The sequence below is a fragment of the Hemiscyllium ocellatum genome, chromosome 2 (genome assembly GCF_020745735.1).
Source record: "Hemiscyllium ocellatum isolate sHemOce1 chromosome 2, sHemOce1.pat.X.cur, whole genome shotgun sequence".
NCBI classification, from domain to species: domain Eukaryota; kingdom Metazoa; phylum Chordata; class Chondrichthyes; order Orectolobiformes; family Hemiscylliidae; genus Hemiscyllium; species Hemiscyllium ocellatum.
Window position 1 is genome coordinate 22,735,885 of NC_083402.1, and position 23,591 is coordinate 22,759,475.

A 23,591-nucleotide genomic window follows, 5' to 3' on the forward strand; every position below is an offset into this window, starting at 1 on the left:
ACACCATGTATAACTACAACCATGCCGTACCAAATCCTATACTCAAAGGTCTGAGCGATGAAGATAAGCATACTGAATGATTTCTTAACCTGTCTCCCTGTGAATCAAATTTCAAAGAATTGTGTACGTAAACCTTAAGGTGTCTCTGTTCTATAACACTACCCAATGCCCTACCATTAATTATACAAGTCCTGTCATTTTGTTTTACCAAAATGCAATACCTCGCATTATCCAAATTAAACTTTATCTGCTAGTCCCCAGCCCATTAAACCAATTAATCAAGATCTCTTGGTAATCTTCGATAACCACCTTCACTGTCAACTGTTCCACCAATTTTGGTACCACCTGCTAGCATAGTAATCATGTCCCCTGTATTCTCAGTCTAGATTAGAGTGGTGTTGGAAAAGTGCAGCAGGTCAGGCAGCATCCGAGGAGCAGGGAAATCAATATTTCCGGCAAAAGAAGGTAGCAAAGAGAACAATAGGAGAAAGGGAGTGGGGATGAAGGTGATAAGTCAGAGAGGAGGATCGGGAAAGGTAGATAAGCGACAATGGGTGGATGGAGGTGGGGATGAAGGTGATAGGTCAGAGAGGAGGGTGGAGCAGATAGGGAAGGGAGATTGGCAGGTGGGACAGGTCATGGGGATGGTGTTGAGGTGGAAGTTAGGGATGAGGGTAAGGTTGGGGGGAGGGGGGGTTCATGAGGAAACTGGTGAAGTCCACATTGATGTCCTGGGGTTGAAGTGTTCCAAGGCGGGTGGTGTCGGGTGGTGAGGGAGCAGCGGTAGATGAGGCCCAGGACCTGCATGACCTCAGCTGAGTGGGAGGGGGAGTTAAAATGTTGGGCCATGGGGCGGTGGGGTTGATTGGTGCGGATGTCCCAGAGATGTTCCCTAAAGCGCTCCGGTTTCCCCAATGTAGAGGACACTGCATTGGGAGCAATGATACAATAAATGATATTAGTGGATGTGCAGGTAAAACTTTGATGGATGAGGAAAGCTCCTTTAGGGCCTTCAAGGAGAAAGTGAGGACTGCAGATCAGAGCGGAAAATGTGTTGCTGGAAAAGCGCAGCAGGTCAGGCAGCATCCAAAGAGCAGGAGAATCGACGTTTCGGGCATGACCCCTTCTTCAGGAAGAAGGGCTCATGCCTGAAACGTCGATTCTCCTGCTCTTTGGATGCTGCCTGACCTGCTGTGCTTTTCCAGCAACACATTTTCAGCTCCTTTAGGGCCTTGGATGGAGGTGAGGGAGGAGGTATGGGCGCAGGTTTTGCAATTCCTGCGGTGGCAGGGGAAGGTGCCAGGATGGGAAGGTGGGTTGTTGGGGGGCGTGGACCTGACTAGGTAGTCGCTGAGGGAACGGTCTTTGTGGAATGCAGAAAGGGGTGTGAAGGAAAATATATCCCAGGTGGTGGGGTCTGTTTGGAGGTGGCAGAAATGTTGGCAGATGATGCGGTTTATGCGAAAGTTGGTAGAGTGGAAGGTGAAGACCAGGGAGGGTTCTGTCCTTGTTACTGTTGGATGGCTGGGGTTTGAGGACGGAGGTGCGGAATGTGGACGAGATGCGTTGGAGGGCACATTCAATCATGTAGGAAGGGAAATTGTGGTCTCTAAAGAAGGAGGCCATCTGGGGTATTCTGTGGTGGAACTGGTCCACCTGGGAGCAGATATGGCAGAGGCAGAGGCAGAGGAATTGGGAATACGGGATGGCATTTTTACAGGAGGTAGGGTGGGAAGACGTGTAATCCAGGTAGCTGTGGGAGTCGGTGGGTTTGTAAAAAATGTCAGTGTCAAGTCAGTCATCATTTATGGAGATGGAGAGGTCCAGGAAGGGGAGGGAGGTGTCAGAAATGGCCCAGGTGAATTTAAGGTCATAGGGGAATGTGTTGGTAAAGTTGATGAACTGCTCAACCTCTTTGCGGGAGCAAGAGTTGGCGCCGATGCAGTCATCAATGTAGTGGAGGAGGAGGTGGGGAGTAGTGCCGGTGTAACTACGGAAGACGGACTGTTCTACATAGCCGATAAAGAGACGGGCATAGCTGGGGCCCATACGGGTGCACATGGCTACCCCTTTGGTCTGGAGGAAGTGGGAAGAATCGGAGAAATTGTTGAGGGTGAGGACCAGTTCAGCCAAACGAATGAGAGTGTCGATGGAAGGGTATTGTTGGGACATCAGGAGAGGAAGAAACAGAGGGCTTGGAGTCCCTGGTCATGATGGCTGGAGGTGTAAAAGGATTGGATGTCCATAGTGAAGGTGAGGTGTTGGGGATCAGGGAAACAGAAGTCATAGAGGAGGTGAAGGGCACGGCTGGTGACTCGAACATATGTGGGGAGTTCCATGACTGGGGGATAGGACAGTGTCAAGGTATGTGGAGTTGAGTTCGGTGGGTCAGGAGCATGCTGAGACAATGGGTCGGCCAGGGTGGTCAGGCTTGTGGATCTTGGGAAGGAGGTAGAATCGGGTGGTGCGGGGTTCCCGGACTACGAGGTCGGAAGCTGTGGGTGGGAGGTCTCCTGAGGTGATGAGGCTCTGTATGGTCTGGGAGACGATGGTTTGGTGATGGGGGGGTGGGGTCATGGTCGAGGTAGGAAGAGGTATCATCAAGTTGGCGTCTGAGCTTCAGCAGTGTGGAGGTCAGTGCACCAAACTACCACTGCACCCCCTTTATCCGCTGGTTTGATGGTGAGGTTGGGATTGAGGAAGATTGAGTGAATGAATACCTAACTGCATAAGCAGTGCAGGAAGCAAGGCTTGAGATTTCTGGGACAATGGGACCAGGTGGGACAGGCGAGATCTGTACAGGAATTTTCACTCAGTTACATCTTAACTGGGCTGGGACTAATATTGTCATTGGGACATTTGCTAGTGCCTTGGGGAATGCTTAAACTACATTGTCAGCGAGATGGAAACCTAAGGGGGAATTCAGACAAAATAAAATCAGATCTGGTCATGTGAAGTTGATAAGTTAGAAATGAAAGTGAAAAATGACATAAACATTTCTGAGAATCAACCACAGTGTTGCTACAGAACAGTGCTTAAAAAAAACAGGATTAAAAGAATTCTACATGAATTCTTGTAGCATTTTTAATGAGATAGTTGAATTGATGGTGCTGATGGAAATACAAGGTGTGATTTAATTATTATCGCATCAGTTTGGTGACTAAGACGGAGAACTGCATGTTAAAGACTATTCACTATTTAGGAGAAATATGGAAAGAGACAGTGGTGTAGTGCTGAGAGGATAGGATCGGTATTTTAGTGACATGAGTTCTGACTATAAGAGCAAAGTATAGAATCTGTTTGGGTGGAAGTAAAAAAACACCAAGGGAGTGCAAACATTGTTGGGACTGAACTGTAAACTTATATATCAATTCATAAGCCACCCAACAATAATGGGAATGTTGAGCATGGAATATAAAAGGATATTGGAAGTGTGTGTAGTGAAAGGGGAATGCGGCAAGCATGGGTGACTTTGATCCAGATTTGGCGGATTAGATTTAATGCTGTGTTGAAGGAATTCCTAGAATGTTTTCAAGGCAATTTGAAAGTAATGAGGAATTAGTGAGGGCACAGACTATAATTGCTCTGGTATGATTTAATGAGAAAAGGCTACTTAATAATACTGTTGTAAATATTGAAGAGGATAACTTCAGACTGCAGGGGGATATAGACTGTTTGATCAGCTAGACTCGTCAGTGGCAAATAGAATTCACTCCAGATAAATGTCATGTGATCCACTTAGCCAGAACAAGCAAAATAAGGGAATACTTGAGGACCCTGAGAAGCAGTAAGGATGAAAGGCTCCTTGGTGTGCATTTACATTGGTCCATGATAAGAACAGATGGACAAAGTGATTAAGAAAGCATATGGTATACTTGCCTTCATTAGTCAAGGCAAAGAGTTTAAGAATAGGAGGTTTATGGTGGAATTGTACAAAACATTGGTTAGGCCACAACTGGAATATTGTAGACAATTCTAGAATCCACATTATAGGAGGGATGTGATAGCACTGGAAAGGGTGCAGAGGAGATTTACCAGGACGTTGCTTGAGTGGAGAGTTTCATTATGAAGAGAGATTGGAACAACTGGGTTTGTTTTTCTGAGAGTTGAAGAGATTGACAGATGACATAATTGAGATTGTATGTTACATGGGGGCATAGATAGAACAGACATGAAGAATCTTTTCCCCTTCATGAAAGGGGCCATAATTTTAAGGCAAAAGGCAAAATGTTTAGAGGGAACATGAGCAAAATGTTTTACTGACAGGGAGGTGGGAACCTGGAACTGCAAGGGTGGTAGAATCAGAAACCTTATACTATTTAAAAAGTATTTAGAAGTGCACTTGTGATGCCAAGATATCAGGACAGATGGATACAAGGCTATATGCCAAGTATTAGAAAATGGGATTCAAATAGTTATGTTGTTTTGGCTGGCACAGACACGATGGGCTGAAGGGCCTTTTTCTGTGCTGTAAATCTCTGGGTCTTTATGAATGGTGATTATATTGTGATAGAATTTACCAGAAAGTTTGAAAAGGATTTAAAACAACTCTGATAAGGTATGGTGTGGTGAAGTAGAGAAAAAAATTTAAAAGTTTGACAGTAGATAAACAATGGCTATATTTAAAGAATTAATCACTCCGATACAAGCAAAACATGGCAGATGCTTGAGATCTGAATCAAGCAAAGAAAATGCTGGAGAAACTCAGTGGAGAGAGAAACAAAATTAACAATTTGAATCCCCTATGACTCTTCTTCAACCCTGCAGTGAGATTCTCGAGATATCATTTTGGATCTGCTTTTGGATTTAGCAGGAGCAACATCCTCTGTGAAGAATATCCAAGAGATAAAGTACCTTCCGGCAGATAAATTATTTCTGGACAATCAGAATCAAAGTTAATACTCCTCATGTCAGTGACCTACCAAACTCCCAGGTTTAAAGAAAAGGCATTTTGGAAGAATTCTGGAACTTTCAGACAGGCTGAATTTGTGAAGTCAGAGAATTGAGGGGAAAGGATAAGGTAAATAGGAATGTAATTATAAGCCTGATTGGATAAATGTTAATAATGGGTTAAGAGGTTTTGGGGGAAGAGATTGCATAAAGTAATGGTTCCAAAAAGGCAAATGCTGCAGAAAGTATTAAGTTCCATCCAATCAGATGAAGTCATCCAATCCTGGATGGAGAATCAAAGAGTCCAGCTTTGAATCCTAATGGAGTCAGATTGTTGTCCCTGGCTCCCTAACTTGCCAGTGTAATTTCATCTTTTGCCATCACGCAATAAATTATATTGTCTTGAGGTAGGTGCCACATCTTGTTAAGAATCATGAGTGGATTATCAGAAGAAACATAAGGATCATCCTCTACCGCTGTTAACTTCGTCTGAGTACTGACAGGAAGTTTACAGTCAGTAACCTATCCCAACCCTCAGCAGTTAGTTGTTGGTTCTTCAGACATATGACTCCTGATACAATGTTGAACTTAAGTAAAATGTTTTGCATATCTCAAGCTTCTGTTCCTATCTGTAACGTTTTATTGATGATAATTGACGGGGAAAGCAATGAGTATAATGGCAGCTTAATGATTTTAGGATGTGATTATTCTGAAGCAAAGCTGGTGTCATTATCGAATTGAGACATTTTACAATTTATTTTAATTTGGAGACAATTTCTTGTGCTATTACATCAAACACAATAGATATTGCTTTGCTCCTAAATAAAATAAATTGGCTCAAAGTGAGTGCTTTCCAAATGTTAATTTCTCAGACATCATGTGGCTCTGAAGTGCAAGCCAATTGTTGCTATCATGGGGTAGGGGGAAGGCTTCAATTGTTGTGTGTGTAGGGGGAAGGCACCATCACTGCCTCTTCACCTCTCAGCTTCCCCCTTCACTCTCCATTTACCATTCCTTCATCACATCTTCCTGTCTTTACACCATTGCCTTCCTTTATCCACCTCTGCCCCTCATTACTCCCATTTTCCATTGCTTCACCCCATCAACCCTCTCTTCACCCCTTATCACTCCCTCTTCATCTCTCATCGCCCCATCTTCACCTGTCATTTCCTCATCTTCACTCTTCATCCTTCCTCCCTCATCTCCCCTTCACCACTTATCCTTCTCTCTTCACCCTGATCATTCCCACTTTATCTTCATCACTGTCAATTTATCCTATCTCCTCCTCTTCATCGCTCATTTCCGACTCTTCATCCCTCCTCTCTCCACCTTAGCCTCACCTCCACCTCTTTACTGCCATCTCACATTCTTCTCCCTCATTTTCACCCCTTCATCAATTTTCCCCTCCTTCTCCACCCGTATCTCTCTTTCCAGACCCCCTTGCCCTCCTTCATCTCCATGTTGTCCTATTCACCTCCAACTTTTCGTTTCTACCTTCTCCTCATCCCATCTACCCACCCTCACCCCCATTCACTCCTCTCTAATTGTCATATCCTCCAAATTTCACCAACCCTATTTTTCCCTCTGTCATTTCCCCCACCCCTATTTTCAGTTCCTTCTCTCAAGTGGAGGGTTTTGATGGAAAGGCAGGGCTTCTCTGAACAGCAATAAACATTTGCTTATTCACAGGCTTTTTTCCCATCTGCTCCAATAAGCCTTCATTGAGCAGTCCATTGGAGCACACCTGCCATAAAAAAAAACACACAAGGATTCAAAGGGTCCCTCAGGATTAAGTTTGAGCTCCACAACAGCTGTTGTTGACTTGGGCTTTGTGTCCCCAAAATCTTCACTTGAACTCCACTGGTGATTTGTATCTATATTTTATGAAACCACTTTAAGAATATGAGAACAGATTCCATAAAAACTTATTAAAAGGATAATATACAAGGGACTCCAAAAGAGTCTTTCAGATCACTGACTCACAAAGTGAATGTATAATAAATGACTTATATATATATATATATATAAAATTCTAATTTCACTTTAACTATTTAGCACTTAAATCTTTAAAAAATCTGATAGATTTTATAACACTCCACTCTGTGTTGATTTGTAAAATAATCCTGAAACATTTAATTTATCTATAATTGCTTTCATGAAGATGCATATGCCTTCAAGTTATGGCTTATTTCTCATAAAAACTGAAAAGAAATAATTATCTATGAAGAATACTCTAAGCATACATATATCATGTAAAAAATTAATGCTGTTAAGTTGCGTGTTTTCAGGTTTTACTATAACTGATCATGATTATGTTATCCCCAGAGTTAGATCAAAGTTAATACTTTTGTAGCCAATGCATTAATAGACAAGACTATGTACTGTCTTTGAAAATATGGTTTTGGTCATAATCTTTTATTATCATTCATTTCAGCAAGCTTTAATGGGTCCAACTTTATAATGATTGGAAAGATGGTAAAATACATTGGCAAGACTGTTATAAAACAGAGGTTGGCTCTCTCTGAGAACTAAAACTGAAATACCAAAGAGAAGCACCTCACCCATAATCTACAAAAGGACGGTGAAAAGTGGTGTAACCTGCTTTCCTGTAACCTCTTGTGGTTAAATAAAATAAATCCATGACCTTCCCTTTAAAGTCAACAAGTAACAATTTATTTATCTAATTCTAACAGTGAACAAATCAATTAAACTGTGAACAAACTGAATAAGTCCATTCTACGACTAGCCATTCCCAAATAAAGCAAGATTCCAATGGAATGTGTTCCAATAAATAAAAGTTCCACTCAGACAAAAAAAAATTAGTCTCTCAAAATTAAAACCTGGCTTACATATATTCTGGAATGTTCTGTGCCTTCTCCATTGATTCTTCTGTCAGGAATATTAACTAGTTGTGCTATTGGTACCATTCTTATTGAGATGGTGCTTTCTCTAAGTCATAGAGGAGGCTGTGAAAGCCAACGATTCTCTCTTGAGAGTTGGCGGATGGCACCTACCTCTGGGATCTTTGTCCAACTACCCCCTTTTAATACCCTTGATGATATATCAATATGTCTTACAATAGGATTGGTCCTATGCTGTCAAAACTATTAAACTTAAATTTGATAGGTTTTTGGTATCTAAGTACCTGGTTCAAATTGATTGGCTGAATTCAAAAGCCTGTTGCTTTGGTAAAAACAACTGCTGAGCCTGCTAACTGTACAGTCTTTCAATACAACTGTTTCAATTCAGGTGCTCTCTGTGTATTTGCAAGTTTCCAAGCAGCTGCTCACAGATGCCATTTTAAATCTCTAAGCGCAGGAAAAGCACACAATCTTTTAAAGGGGCCATGCAATGCTTTCCCCATTTCACAATTTTACAATTTTATAAACACTAAATTCTAACTTCATACCTCCCAATCTACAATTACTTTATCTAATTTTGCAACAAGACATACACTTGTTTACATTTATATACTTATTTTAAAGTTTGTCATTATCAAGAAATGTGGAGGATAATGATTAATTATTTCCTGTGTTTACTTGCATACTTATGCATTTCTATCTGTCCTGAGCTGTAATTCCAATATTTTTTACTTGATCAGAGAGCACATCTCTGTCTTTGGTCAATATTTCTTGGGTCACAAAGTGATACAGTACAGATGGAGGCTACTCAATCATCATGGTTCTGCTCAGTTGAAGTCAGAGTTATCTAAATAGCCCTGCTCTTCTGCTCTTGCCCCATGGCCTAAAAATGCTTTTCCTTCAAGTATGTATCCAATTTCCTTTTGAAAGGGTATGTTGGATGTGCTTCCACCAGCTTTTCAGACAGTGGTGCCTTTCAGATTGAAGTTTTGTCACTGAGACCAAGATGGCAGTGGCAGAATAGGCTACGGAGTAGGCTCTTGAGCTGAGATTTCATCCATTCCATCTGTTTTTCTTTTTTTTTCCCCCTTTATTTCTCATTTTTCTCTCTTCTTTAGTATTTTAATGCTTTCTTACTTACCTTCTGGAAAGAGCTCAGTGGTGGAGGACGCAGTAGTAACAGAGTCATTTGGCTGCACAGCAACTGGCAAGGCCGGGCAGGACTTTATCCAGTGTGGGGGACAGTGTGTCTTGTGGGGAAAGTCTAACATGGAGTGACTGTAGGACTGGGGTTTAAGAAAGGACTGTAATGTTTAGCTTCTAACTTTATTCCTTTAGTTTTCCACTTTATATCAAAATGAACTGTAGTGATGAACTTTTTAACCTATTTCTTTACTTTTCCACTTTTGTATCTAAGATTTTGTATTGAGATATCTTTGTATCTAAGATGGCACCAGGACTGGTGACACTGTACGCTTTTCACTGTACTCGTATGTCCCTATCCTTGAGTACACATGACAATAAAACCTAAATGTAAATAGAATCTAAATCTAGTAGCATCTTGGTAAATCTCCTCTGCACCTTGTCCAAGCTGGTGACATCCTTATTGAAGTGTAATGTTCAAAACTGGCGATAGTACTCCAGCTGGGGTCTAACCATAAAGGTTTAACATAAATATCTTGCTTTTGTAAACTATGTCTCTGTAAAACACCAATGATCTGGCATGCTGTTTTCTCAGCCTTTTCAACTTGCCTTGCTACTTGTAATGATTTGAGTTAATGAACTCCTCAATCCCTCTGTTTCCACAGCAGTTTTCCAGTAGACTAGAAAAGGGGTTGAATGGTGTCCTTCTGCATTACAGTTCTGTGATTAAGCAAATTATATAATTTGACTTTATGGTCTCTTTCATTGTTCTTCTGGTGAGCTAGGCTGAAAAATACCCAACGGGTTCTGTAAGGTCTGATCAAAATGATTACAAGATGACACATGCACTTTAATACATAGCAAATCTATTAGCTTAAACAACTTCATATATATGCAGGCTAATGAGTCTCAGTGCCTTGTCTTCATGCCAGGGACTTTGGATGGCTGGCACTTGGAGCACTATTGCAGATTCCACGCCACTGGTCTCACAAATCCCAGTCGGATGGGAAATGTCCCTGATATTAATACTATTCTGAATCTAAAGTTATCTGCAGAATCCCCATTTTGTAACAGGTAGAAAACAAGTCCAAGTGACTCCATGGAGGCTATACAAGACTGCCCTTCAAAGTCAGGCATTCTTCCCCCAGTCAACACAAGTTGTTGTTGCTTAGACCTGTTTTTCATGATTTTCCACTTCAATTGATCATTGTCATATCCAATTAATCCTTGATGATTAAACCACAATGGTCTGGTTTGAAAACATCATTTTTGAGCCTAATACTACATCTTCCAATCTGAATGTGTCAATTCACACTTCTCCGCCCATCATAATTAACCTGGAGAAAGTGGAGAAGAGTTGTCCCTTGAACCACTGCCGTCAATGGGGTATGGGGATACCAACTGTCCAGTTAGGAATAGAGTTCCAGAATTTTGATCAGCTATGCTGATATCTTACTAGATCAGGATGGTGTGTTCCTTCAATGAAAATTTGCAAGTGGCGGTTTTCCCATGTATCCACTGCCCATGTCCTTCGAGGTGGGAGAGGTCATGCTGTCTAAGGACCCTGGGTGACTTTTTGCAGTGCTCTTTGTAAATGCTATGTGTTGCTACAACTCTGCATTAGTTTAATTGTCCACAACCATTCACAAATAGATGTCATAGGACTGCAGAGTCTAGATCCAAACTGTTGAATGTGGGATTGCTTAGATTTATCTATCACATGCAACCTCCACAGTTTGGTATGCACACGGTCATGTATTATAGCTTCAGCAGGTTACTATCTCATTTTTAGATGTGCTTGGTGCTGATCCAGGAATACCCTCCTATATTCTTTTATTCATAGTACTTAGTGGGTCCAATTTCATAAAGGTTGCATTGATGCAAAATGACCATGCATTTGCAATTTAATCAGAGTTGATTTTGTGGCTTTATGGTAATCCTAGAGCAGGGGATATGCCAGAAATCAGATTAGAGATTGTGGTTGCCTACAATTCTGCTGCTCATAATGGCCAACAGAATCTCATGGATGGCTAATTTGAAATTCCAAAATCTACTCAAAGATTTTCCTATTTAGCAAGCTGGTAATATCATACAACACAATGGGGTGTATCCTCAATGTGCATGTGGAACTTTTTTTTTGACAAGAATGCGTCATTCTTGCTAATAATATCAAAGACAACCAAAGCAAGTAGATTTGTAAGGAAAAGGTAAGAAGGTATTTTTCTATTCATACACTTTCCTCTTTCTCCCTCACCAGCTGCCATAGACCCCTATAGTTGCTGCTATGCCCTTTATGACACATCCAATGTGATTGATTTGGAGATGCCAGTGTTGGACAGGGGTGGACAAAGTTAAAAATCAAAGTGGTTGCCTGATGAAGAAGTAGTGCTTCAAAACCTAATGCTTCTAAATAAACCTGCTGGACTGGATTCTAGTGTTGTGTGATTTTTAACTTTGTCCAGTTTGACTGGGCATTGATGCTGCACTTGCTGATGGACAAGTAATCCCAGAGATCCTAAAGGTCGTGCCTGGGACATTGATTGTAAGGCATGATTTTTTTGACTATCACTACGTCAAGCTTCTGGTCGAATAGTTTGTGGAACACCTCTCACAATATTGCCACAAGTCCCCACATGTTAACAAAGAGGAATTTGCAAAGTCAAACAGGTTAGATGTTCCACCGTCTGGTGCCATGGTTACTTTCCTTCCTTAAAACTCCGTTGCAGTTTGACAGAGTGGTTGGCAATTTTTGAGAGGATTTAAAATGATGTAATGATGGAGGTAAAGGACAAAAGATGGATAGTTATGACAATTGACAATGGTTTCTGATACAGGCATTTCATTCCAAGTTGATTGTGACACTGCCTTTCCTGCACAAAGGCCTTTGGTATGATGATTATGGAAATGGGCAGCGTAAAAAGAGACAAATATGGAGGGGAACTTGCAGTTAGAGATGACTGCTACCCTTGCTCTTCCAGGTGGTAGAGGTCACTGCGTTTGAAGGTGCTCTCTAAGGACCTTTAGTAAGCTCCTCCTGTGCATCTTGTAGATGCCATACACTGCTGCCACAGTGCATTGGTGGTGAAGGGAATATGTATTGAAGGTGGTAGATGCAGACCAATAAAGTGGACTGTTTTGTCCTAAATAGAGTCCAGCTTCTTGAGTGTTGCTAGAGCTGCAGGCATGGAGCAAGTTCTACCAACGCTGGGTTTGTGCCTTGTAGATGGTGGACAGGCATTTAGGAGATAAGAGGCAAGTTACTAGCTGCAGAATTCCTAGCCTCTGAGCTGTTCTAGTAGTTACAGTATTTATGTGGCTGCTTAAGTTCAGTTTATGGTCAATGAAAACCCTAAGACATTGATAATGTGGAATTTAGTGACGGTAATGCCCTTGAATGCCAAGGGGTGATGGTTAGGATCTATTGGCTGGACATAATCATTGCTTGTAAGTTGGAATACATGCATGCTATTTGGTACTTATCAGCCAAAGCCTGGCTGTTGTCCATGTCTTGGGTCCTACTTCAAAGTTGAACAGAGAGATCGAATCACCTGGGTGTATCCAAACCTCAACCAACATCACACAGACAAAACAAATCAGTTATCTGATCGTTCACGTATTGCTGTTCATGGGATATTGTTGCAACCAAGTTGGCTGCTGCTGTCCATGCATTATAACATGCCTTGACTGTAACTGCTGTGGAAAATCCTGCAGTTATAAAGAGTGCAGAAGTAAAGCGAGTGCTTTGTTTTGTCGGAGTTTTATTAGGCAGTTTGTTACAAAGGAAAATTAATTTTTTTCTTTTGTGTTAGCTTCGGATCAACATCGAAGCAAAGACATTGTGAAGTTCAAAGCTAAGGGTCATTCATGTGAATGCAGTTTGGCTCAGTGTCTTGCCATTTGCAGCCCCACAGCTGACAGAGCTGTCGGACTACAACCCCTGATGCTCCGTGTGATTGCCATTGGCTTGCCTCCTGTTGTGGGACCAAACTTCCAGACAGTACAGATGGTTGAAAATTCGAAAGGGAATGATTAGAATTGCCCTGACAATGGTATTCACCTTTTACTGGCTGTCACCCAGAAAGGGACACTGTGGCAAATACTGCACTTAGATACAATGCTCCTCCAGGTCTTTGTGATGTCAACTTAACATTTTCCACATCAAAAAAGTTAAATAAAAGTCGATCAAATGTCATAGTCTTCAAATAGCAGCATAATTGATTTCTTAGTAAAATTGATTTGGCATGTTTAAATAGTTCGCTCTTATGCATTTTACATGATGTGAGTGAAAGTGACAGCATAGCCATTGAGCTTATGGCAACTTCTCAAATGGGCAAATAACAAGAAATAATTGGTGGAAATTAGGAATGCTATTCATAAAAAAGAAAGATTTACTCCTCTCTGAGGGACAGATTAATGTGGAATTCAAACAAACATATTATCTTTCGTGCTTCATGTCCCAGTGTAGGTTTTCAAATTCCCAAAACCTGAAAACGAGACTCTGGCCAGTCAAAATGTATTTTCAACATTTGAAACTGCAAGGCAGAAGCAGAGTGGCTTAGGACTGTGTAGTACAGAAGTGTTCAGGGATGTTTAGGTTAGGTGCATTAGTCAGGGGTAAGTGTAGAGTAATGGGGAATGGGTTCGGGTGGGATATCCTTTGAAGGGTCGGTATGGATTTGTTGGGCTGTAAGACCTGTTTCAAAACTGTAGGGATTCTACGATTCTCTGATTCTAAGGAAGTTGTTTGAGCCTTCACGCCTGTGAAGGCTCTTTGAAAGAACTAACCAATTAGTCCCACTTACCATCTTGTCCCCTCGAGCTCTGTAATTATCTGCCCTTTAAATACACATCTATTTTGTCCTTGAAAGTCATTATTTGATCTGCTATCACCATCTTTTTGACAGTGTATTCCAAATTGTAATATAATGTTGCCTTCTAGTTCTTTTCCCCATTACCTTAAATTGGTATTCTGTGGTTCCTGCCAGAGGAAACAGTGGTTCCTTTTTTTATTCCATCAAACACCTCCATAATTTTGAATGGCTCCATAAATATCCCATGAACTTTCTCCGTGCTGCAGAGAACAAATCTTAAATGGAGGGGAAAAATAAAAACTGCACTCCCTTTAGTATCATGGTTGTTTGGTTCACTTACATTGACCATTGACACATGGGAGAGTTCTCTTGTTTCCTGGGAATGACAGCTCATAACATTGACACAAATTAAGAGAATTTCAAGATGTGTCAAGTCTGGCTGAATGACCTCTTAGCTCAGAATGGAATAATGCATTGAAGCAAATTATATTGATGAAGCTTTTACTTGGTGATCGTGTCCAATAAAGCCGTGTGTTTTGTGATTAAATACAGAATGCTTTTGGCACCGGGTTATTCCAAATTCTTTTAGACATAGATTCTTAGATCATTTGCTTTTCATACTCCCAATGTGTAGTGACAGCATTTTGGAAGAGAGAGAATTGCAGAGAGACAGAGAGAGAGAGAGAGTGATGGAGAAAATCTAAGAATTTAGGAACTAGACAGCTGAAGAAAGTGTATCAGAGCAGTTGCATTTGAAGCCAGAACTGGAGGAAAACAGAGAACTCAAAGGGTTGCCCTTGAGATTGAGGTGGGAGAGATAGGAAAGCTGATGTCATGTTGGGGTGTTTTCATGAGAATGAAAATTTAATATCACAGTTTTTTAAAAAATCATTTGTGGAATGTGAGCATCACTGGATGGCCAGCATTTATTGTCTGTTGCTAGTTGCCATTGAGAACGAGGTGGTGAGCTGTGGGTTGACCCACAATGCCATTAGGGAGGGAATTCCAGAATTTTGATCTAGCGGCAATGAAGGAATGGCAATATATTTCCAAGTCAGGATGATAAGTGGCTTGGAGGAGATCTTGAAGGTTGTGGTGCTGAATTGCTGTATTAAAATCCAATGTAGTTTCATTAGAATAAGTGCAATGAATATAACTTCAGGTAGGGGAAGCAGAATTTTGAATGAGTTTTTGATTACAAAGGCCAAATAGGTGTATACATGGATACTTGGGTGTAAAAACAAAAAAATCATTTGGAGAGTATGTGAAGACGCAGTGGGGCTGACAAGCCTCTTTCCAAATAATTCTGTGATTTCTGTGATTCATGGCAAGAGGTTTCAGCTATTGATGAGCTGACTCAGCATATTTCTCAACCCACTCCACTTAACTTTCAGTGACAGGGCACTCACTCAGATTTCTTCCAGAATTGATAAATATCTAGCTCACCATTTCCACTTTGATTGTTGAATCTCTGACTTTACTTTCCAAAAATGGCTATCAGAGTGGATTTACATGTATTTGGAAAACAAAGAGTGATCAGGTTAGTCAGCATGGCTTTGTGCTTGAGAAATCATGTCTCACTAACTTGATTGGGCTTTTGGAGAAGTAATGAAAAGGGTTGAAGGATTGATGAAAAGAGATGTGGACTTGATCTAAATGGGCTTCAGTAAGACGAACATCAAGATTCCTCATGGTCAGCAAGGTTAGATCACATGGAACACAGGAAGAGCTAGCCATTTCAATACAGAACTGGCTCAAAGGTAGAAGACAAAGGGTGGTGGTGAAGAGTTGCTTTTTAGACTGGAGGCCTGTGACCAGCGGTGAGCCACAAGGATTGGTGCTGGGTCCACTGCTTGTCCTCATTTATATAAGTGATTTGGATGTGATCATAAAAGTTATAGTTAGTAAGTTTGGTGCAGATGACACCAAAATTGGAGGTATAGTGGACAGCGAACAAGGTTACCTCAGATTACAACGGGATCTTGATCAGATGCCCCAATGGGTTGAGAAGTGGCAGGTGGAGTTTAATTTAGATAAATGTGAGATCTGCATTTTGGAAAGGCAAATCAGGACAAGGTTATTACACTTATGATAAGGTCCTGGGAAGTGTTACTGAACAAAGAGACCTTGGAGTGCAGGTTCATTGTTCCTTGAAAGTGGAGTCGCAGGTAGACCTGATAGTGAAGAAGGTGTTTGGTATGCTTGGCTTTCTTGGTTAGTGCATTGAGTATAGGAGTTGGGAGATCATATTGCAGCTGTACAGAATATTGTATTGACCACTTTTGGAATATTGCATTCAATTCTGGTCTCCCTGCTATACGAAGGATGTTGCGAACCTTGAAAGGGTTCAGAGAAGATTTAAAAGGATGTTGCCAGGGTTTGAGCTATAGGGAGAGGCTGAATAGGCTGGGGTTATTTACCCTGGAGTTTTGGAGGCTGAGGGGTGACCATATAGAAATGTATAAAATAGGGAGGGCATGGATATGGTAATAGATAAATTCTTTGCCCTGGGGTGGGGGAAATTAGCTTGAGGAGTTCTACTGATTAATCAATGAAATTATTTTACTGGATTCATCAGGTTTTTTTCAACCAATCACTAATGAGCAAGGTGTACCATTTTTTGGTTTAGTTGTGTGAATGGAAAGTAAACTTTTCACTACATTTTCAACAATTACCGTATTTGAGTGAGGTGCAGGAAGAATGTTCCACAGTGCAACTTGTATTGAAATGTCTGAGTGACAGACTGCTATATCTGGATTTCTGTCTTAATCTGCACCTGCCTAACATTCTGAAATTGTGTTCAGTGTTTGGGGGTAGTGAAACGTTCAGTTGATCAGGCTGACATGTCCGACTTCCTTGAGGAGGCATTTCTGCCAATTCATATACACAATTTTTAAAGTTATTAATTTGTACCATATATAAGTAACACATAAATCATCACAGTTTTTGTTGTTTACCTTGGCAACTGATCACTAAATTGGATCCATATACTGCACATCCTGCATAATTATAAGACATTATACAAAATGAATTAAATATGTGCTGAACTCTGTTAGGCGGTGGCTTAGTCATCTGTCCAATACAGATGACGTCTGGTTTTCTTTCTCATGCCATCAACATTAGTCACAGAGGTTGCATCACCTTGCTACACCTCACTCCCTCCATCATTGAACCAGCATCCTTAATTTACTTGAGGAGAGAGTCTCTGAATATGATAAATAGCACTTAAATTGCTTAATGATGGAGATAATGGGCACTCCAGCATCACAATTACTGTTCTTTTTTTATCATTTGACTGACTGTTCAGTTGCATTTTGTAAAAACAATGACTGCAGATGCTGGAAACCAGATTCTGGATTAGTGGTGCGGAAGAGCACAGCAGTTCAGGCAGCATCCAAAGTGCAGCGAAATTGGATGCTGCCTGAACTGCTGTGCTCTTCCAGCACCACTAATCCCGTTGCATTTTGTGTTGAAGGTCTGAGTATGTGCTACGAATTATTGTATGTATACCTGCATCTGCTCTTAACGGTGTTGTAGGTTGAAACATTCCTCATTAATGGACCGTAGGCACATTCCCTCACTTCAGCATACAAACCAATTGGCATCACCCTAGTTATGATCTGAGTTAAAGCATTTTAAAAATGACAAGTAACTTTACTCAATGTGTACTGCTGTTTACATCGTTATGAACGTGTTATTTGGAGCATTTCAATAGTTAAGATCTTACTGTTGCCTGTGTATCAGAAAAGTATAGTTAAAGGTATGAATTACTTCACTGAAAAGAGAAAAGTTAATACATGATATTAAGATGATGAGAATTGGAAAGCCAGTTGTTGCTTTATGTCTCATTGTCATTATATCAATATACTTTACACGCTAATAATATATTCACTGCATCGTGGAAAGTGACCTGAGGTGTGAAGATCTCAGACTTCATCTTAACCTGGATCACTTGAAGCATGACAAAGCATTGAAAGCATACAGCTGTGTGGTATACTACGTTTTAAAAATACTGTCACACACACTATGTGGCTGAGGAATGTACTATTTGTATATAAGTTTTACCTTTATAAACATATTTTGGATTCTTCAATATGACAACATCCATGCCTAGTTTCTTATATTACATAAGTATTGCCCCATCACGTAGAGTGAAATGCTGAGGTGAGGTCACATCAATAGTGGGGACACTTTCACCTTTTTTAGGAAGACCTGCCATATTAAGAGCTGGTCAGAGCAGAAGCGGAGCTTCCTCGCTTCAATGTCTCTGAGGACAGTAGAGGACTGAGTATTAAACTCACGGATTACATTAATACTAGAATAGTTTTCATCCACCCTTAGAACATGGGTTTCACTGATTGGACCAGCACTTATTGTCCATTTAGAGTCTTAGAGTCATAGAGATATACAGCACGGAGGTAGACCCTTCAGTCCAACTTGTCCGTGCCGACCAGATATCCTGACCCAATCTAGTCCCACCTGCCAACACCTGGCCCATATCCCTCCAAACCCTTTCTGTTCGTATACTCATCCAGATGCCTTTTAAATGTTGCAATTGTACCAGCCTCCGCCACTCCCTCTGGCAGTTCATTCCAGACACGTACCACCCTCTGGGTGAAAAAGTTGCTCCTTAGGTCTCTTTTATATCTTTCCCTCTCACCCTAAAGCTATGCCCTCTGTTCTGAACTCCCCCATCCCAGGGAAAAGACTTTGTCTATTTATCCAATCCATGCCCCTCATGATTTTATAAACCTCTATGAGGTCACCCCTTAGCCTCCGACACTCCAGGGAAAACAGCCCCAGCCTATTCAACCTCTTCCTATAACTCAAATCCTTCAACCTTGGTAACATCCTTGTAAATCTTATCTGAACCCTTTCAAGGTTTGCAACATTGTTTTGATAGGAAGGAAACCGAATTGCATGCAATATTCCAACAGTGGCCTAATTGATGTCCTATATAGCCTCAACATGACCTCCCAACTCCTGTACTTGATATGTTAACCAATAAAGGAAATTATACCAAACACCTTCTTCACTATCCTATCTACCTGCGACTCCACTTTCAAGGAGCTATGAACCTGCACTCCAAGGTCTCTTTGTTCAGCAACACTCCCTAGGACCTTACCATTAAGTCTTTAAGTCCTGCTAAGATTTGCTTTCCCAAAATGCAGCACCTCACACTTAACTAAATTAACCTCCATCTGCCACTTCTCAGCCCATCGGTTCTTCTTGTCTTTGAGAAGATAGTGGCGAGTTGCCTCGAACTGCTGCAATCAATGATGGGACACTAGGTTTGAGAAAAAAAAGCTTTTGGAAAAGACTTGAGGCAATTGTTTTTCATTCATTCATGTGAACTTCATTCACGGTCATTCATTCATATTTTCATCTACTGGAACTAGGGTCCATCACATTCCTGTCTCTTCTTGCATTTTTGACATTGCTACAGTCTATCATGCACAATGCTCACTGCCCTTCGTCTTGGAATAGTGCTCTGGCTTTCCCACCTCTTCAGCATCTATTACTTCCCCTCATTGCCTGTTTGAGTTGTTCAGAGCACACCTTATGAAGATTAAGCAGTACACTCTGTCTGGAATATACTAAGAGGTCCCATCAAACCAGTCCAAGTAGCAGAGGCTCACCTTCAAGAGGCCTATTATTTGCTTCATTATACCTCTTATTAACATATGGGCTCCAATGTATCTGTGTTTTTCCTCAGTCAGGAGTTGCACAACAAAGTCATATGGACATAATAATAGTCTTTTTTTTCCCCAGTAACCATTCTGGCAAGGCGGCTGGACCCAGAAATGCAGCAAGAATACAAACACTCTCAAGGGTTTGGCATCTTGGCAACTCTCAGGATGTCAAATGCAAGCTTCGAAGGAGTTATTAATAGTCATTTACCACTTCTTCATTGTTCGAATGAAACTATTTTCCATTACTGAATTCAGCTGCATTCTATTACGGTCCTCTTAGCATGATGCATATACAGTCCCCTACAGAGAAGCTGACATGTTGCCAAAGGCTCTTGCATGAGCTATGCCAATAGCCTCATCAAAGGGAAAAGAGGTGAAACAGTGCGGCCTGACTGAAATGACCAAATGACTGAATATGTTCAAGAAAAAGGTTGAAATTTTATTGAGATAATGAAGACATCAAGGGATATGGGGAGAAAGTGGGAATATGATATTAAGATTGAGGATCCTCCATGATTACGTTGAATGATGGAGGAGATTTGAAGGGCTGAATCACCACTCCTATTCTTGGTTTCTATGTTTCTGTGACCATCTGATAATTTCCTTGTATGTCAGACATTTAATGCATAGCTTTATAATCAGTGGTAACTGATACTGGGTTTTGAGATGAAGTCAAAATGGTGATATCTGCTTTTGACTTTCTCCCTACAAACCAAGAGAAAAATAAAAACAAACTGTTACCATCCCTAATACTAACACCATAAGCCTTAGCAGTAATGATCAATTTATAACATGCAATAATTTTCATTTTTTTCTTGTCCTCGTCTTAAATGTCAAGGACCGAGACACATAAAATCTGATTTAAAGTACATATATCGCTAACAACGAAGGCAATGAGAATTACATTAAGAAAACATCAAAAGATAAATATGTTTTAAAGATTGTGGATGAAGTTATGGCCAAAGAGCAATGTATTGATTCAGAGGATTAAAATGATATATAGAAAAAATAATGTCTTGTTAAAATTGTAAAAGCATGCTTTCTGTAATAAAAAATGCAATTAATTATGTTTAACATTAAGAAACGTATTGCAAGAGCCAACATTTCAGTTTTCCTGCACACCCTGAATGATTTTAGTTATCAAAAGATCATCATTTCCCTCGCTGTGCCTCTTACAAGCTCGTTTGTTAAGTAGACCTACTTTTGTATTACTACTGATTAAATGGTGCTCTAATACATTAAAGTTTATGAATAAGTGCCCAAAAGAAATGTTGATTGCACTTCCATTTGACAATGAAAAAGGACATATACTTTTTTTCTAATGGATTGTAGAAATTAGTCATTTCTATTTCATGCATATTGTTCAAAACTTGTGGCTCCAAATTAACTTAACACACCATGTTCCATCATTCAAATTTGTCCACATGTCTTTCTCCAAATGATAATTTTATGAGATCAACAATTCAAGCACATCTGGTTTCATTGCACATTCTGACATCCCTGTATGTATCTACTTTTCGAATGCTCATTCTCATTTGTGGCCAAATATACACCCCGTTATTATTAGCAATGGCAATAACTTTAATTTGTATTGTGTCTCTGAGGAAGAAAATATCCAAGCGTTTCTGCAGATCAGCAATCAGGTGGGAATAGATGCTGAGGCAAAAATTTAGGTGGAGTGACGTAAAGACCAGGTTAAAATGATAGATTTCATACAGTGTCTAAGAGATAAAAGTGTGAAGGAGACCATTGAATCCCTACCGTGTAAAAGCAAGCTACTAAGCCCATTGAATCCACACTGGCCATCCAAAGAGCATCCTACCCAGACCCACTCTATCTCTACATTTTCCATGACTAATCTATCTAGCCTACATATCCCTGGACATTATGGGCAATTTAGCATGGCCTTTCAACCTAACCTGCACATCTTTAGTCTGTGGGAGGAAACTAGAGCACCCAGAGAGAATCCACATAGATGCAGGGAGAGCATGAAAATGTGATACAGTGACACAAGGCTGGAATTGAACCCAGGTCCTTAGCACTATGACGCTAACCATTGAACCACCTTGCTACCTGAGGTGAAGAAGCTGATGGAACTTTCAAGAGACCTAAGTGATAGAAGGAATGCACTTATCAGTGGAAAGGGAGTACACTCAATATAGTAATTATTCCACTGTTCACAGTTAAAAATCTATTTCATTTAATCCAATAATCAGTGGTAGGAGGTTTAGGGGGGATGTGAGTAAAATATTTGGGAATCTAGAACTCACTGCCTGGAAAGGTGGGAGAAGCAGAAACCCCCATATTATTTAAGAAGTGTATAGGTAGACACTCACAGTGCCAAGACATGTAAGACAATGGGCCAAGTGTTAGAGAATAGGATTAGAATAATTGTCATTGTTTTTCATCATCACAGATTTAATAGGCTGAATCGCCTCTTCCTGTGCTGTAGACCTTTACAACTAAAGCTCCTTGTATTCTGTGTAAAGAACTTTCATTGACCAGTGCAGCCTACAAAAGAGCATCAACAATATGCTATACATCCTGTATGGTCTGAACTAAACTACACACTTCTGAAAAAAAATAGATTTGCATTTACGATTTGTTTCCTGAATGTACTAATATATTGACATTTGCACAAGAAATTATTTTGGTACTCCAGACAAGCTTGCTTATCTAATAGGATCCTGGATAATGATTTTCACTAGGTTGTTAATCGAGAGTACTAAATTCAATCGTGAGTCCTCATGGATTAGTAAATCAAGACCAATTCTCAGTATTCGGATCAACAATCAACCTCAACAAGTAACAGATTCATCTCATTGCAGCCTCTGGGTTCCGGCGAAGTGAAAATTGTCTGATGTGTTATTCCCTTCAAAAGTTAATTAATTGGTAGTAGAATGTTTTCAAATGCCCTGAGGATGTAAAAGGCACTTTGCGAAAGCAAGTTATTCACTTCTTTCTTTGATTGTCCTTCCCTAGCCAAGGAATGTTTGAGCTTGTTAAGCAGTTCATCACTGCTTGGTCTGTGGTCCCCTAGGCCTCCAAAGAACTAGCCTGCATTTTTAAATTCTCCTATGTGTTCTCAGAATGTCCCTTCAAAAGCTAATTACAACCAGTGGATTACTTCTGAAGGGCAAGGACTGCAACGGTTCAAGAAGGCAGCTCACCATCACCTTCTCCAGAGGAATTAGGAATTGGTGACAAATGGTGGCTGAGACAGCCACATCCACATCTGGTGAAGTCATTGTTAGGAGGAAAATTCAGTGATTAATACACGCACAGCAAGATCCCACTATCCATGCCATCATTTTAACACCTGAAAACCCGATCCCCATCTTCTTTAGGCCAAAATATTTAAATTCTGAGGAATGATTCTTGACATTTCATATTGAAGTCAGATATTTAAAGGAAGAAGGATTCATGCTCAGTCTCGAACCCTTGTTTCCTGGCAGGAATTCCAGGCTTGTACTCTTCTCCCTTGTATGTTGCAGAATATTAATGAGTTAATTAAAATATTGAAACTCATTTCTTGCTTGGATTGGCCAGAATTCATCATTCTGAACATGAGAAAATAAATGTTTGCAAACCAATAGTTGCAGGAAGATTACTGCATGTTTTGAGTTTGAAAATTGAAAGTCAGGAGACAAAGTTGCTTCTACGTTACTAGGTCAGACACAATCGTTCAAAAAGCTAGAGGTAGGGAGGGAAACCCATCGGACTTATTGGAGTTCAGAAGAATGAGTCTGATAAAGAAAGTCAGAAGGGAAACACTGTGGATCAGATTGTAACTTTACTAAAATAAGAGACCGGAGATCGTTGCTACTGTGTGTGTGGAGGAAGTATACAGGACACATGAAAGCTATAAAGGGATTTTTATCGAAAGCAAGATAACCTCACTACTTTGTTTTTATTTCATTGATTGCTATTATATTTAAACCCTCCTTGGAAACATAGTTTGTAAAAATAGTTTTACTGCAGTGTGCGCCTGCCTAGCCCAACATTTGTAGAGTTCTTCGAGAATGCTTGTTCTTGTATTACTTTCTGAGCCTTTGCCCATTGGCATTGAGAAGAATGAGAGGTGATCTCATTGAAACACTAAGAACTAATTGACCTATGAAGGATAAATAGGGATTTCTATGCTTACAATAAAAATGAAAGAACATGGTTTACCAAAGGAACTTTGTACATCA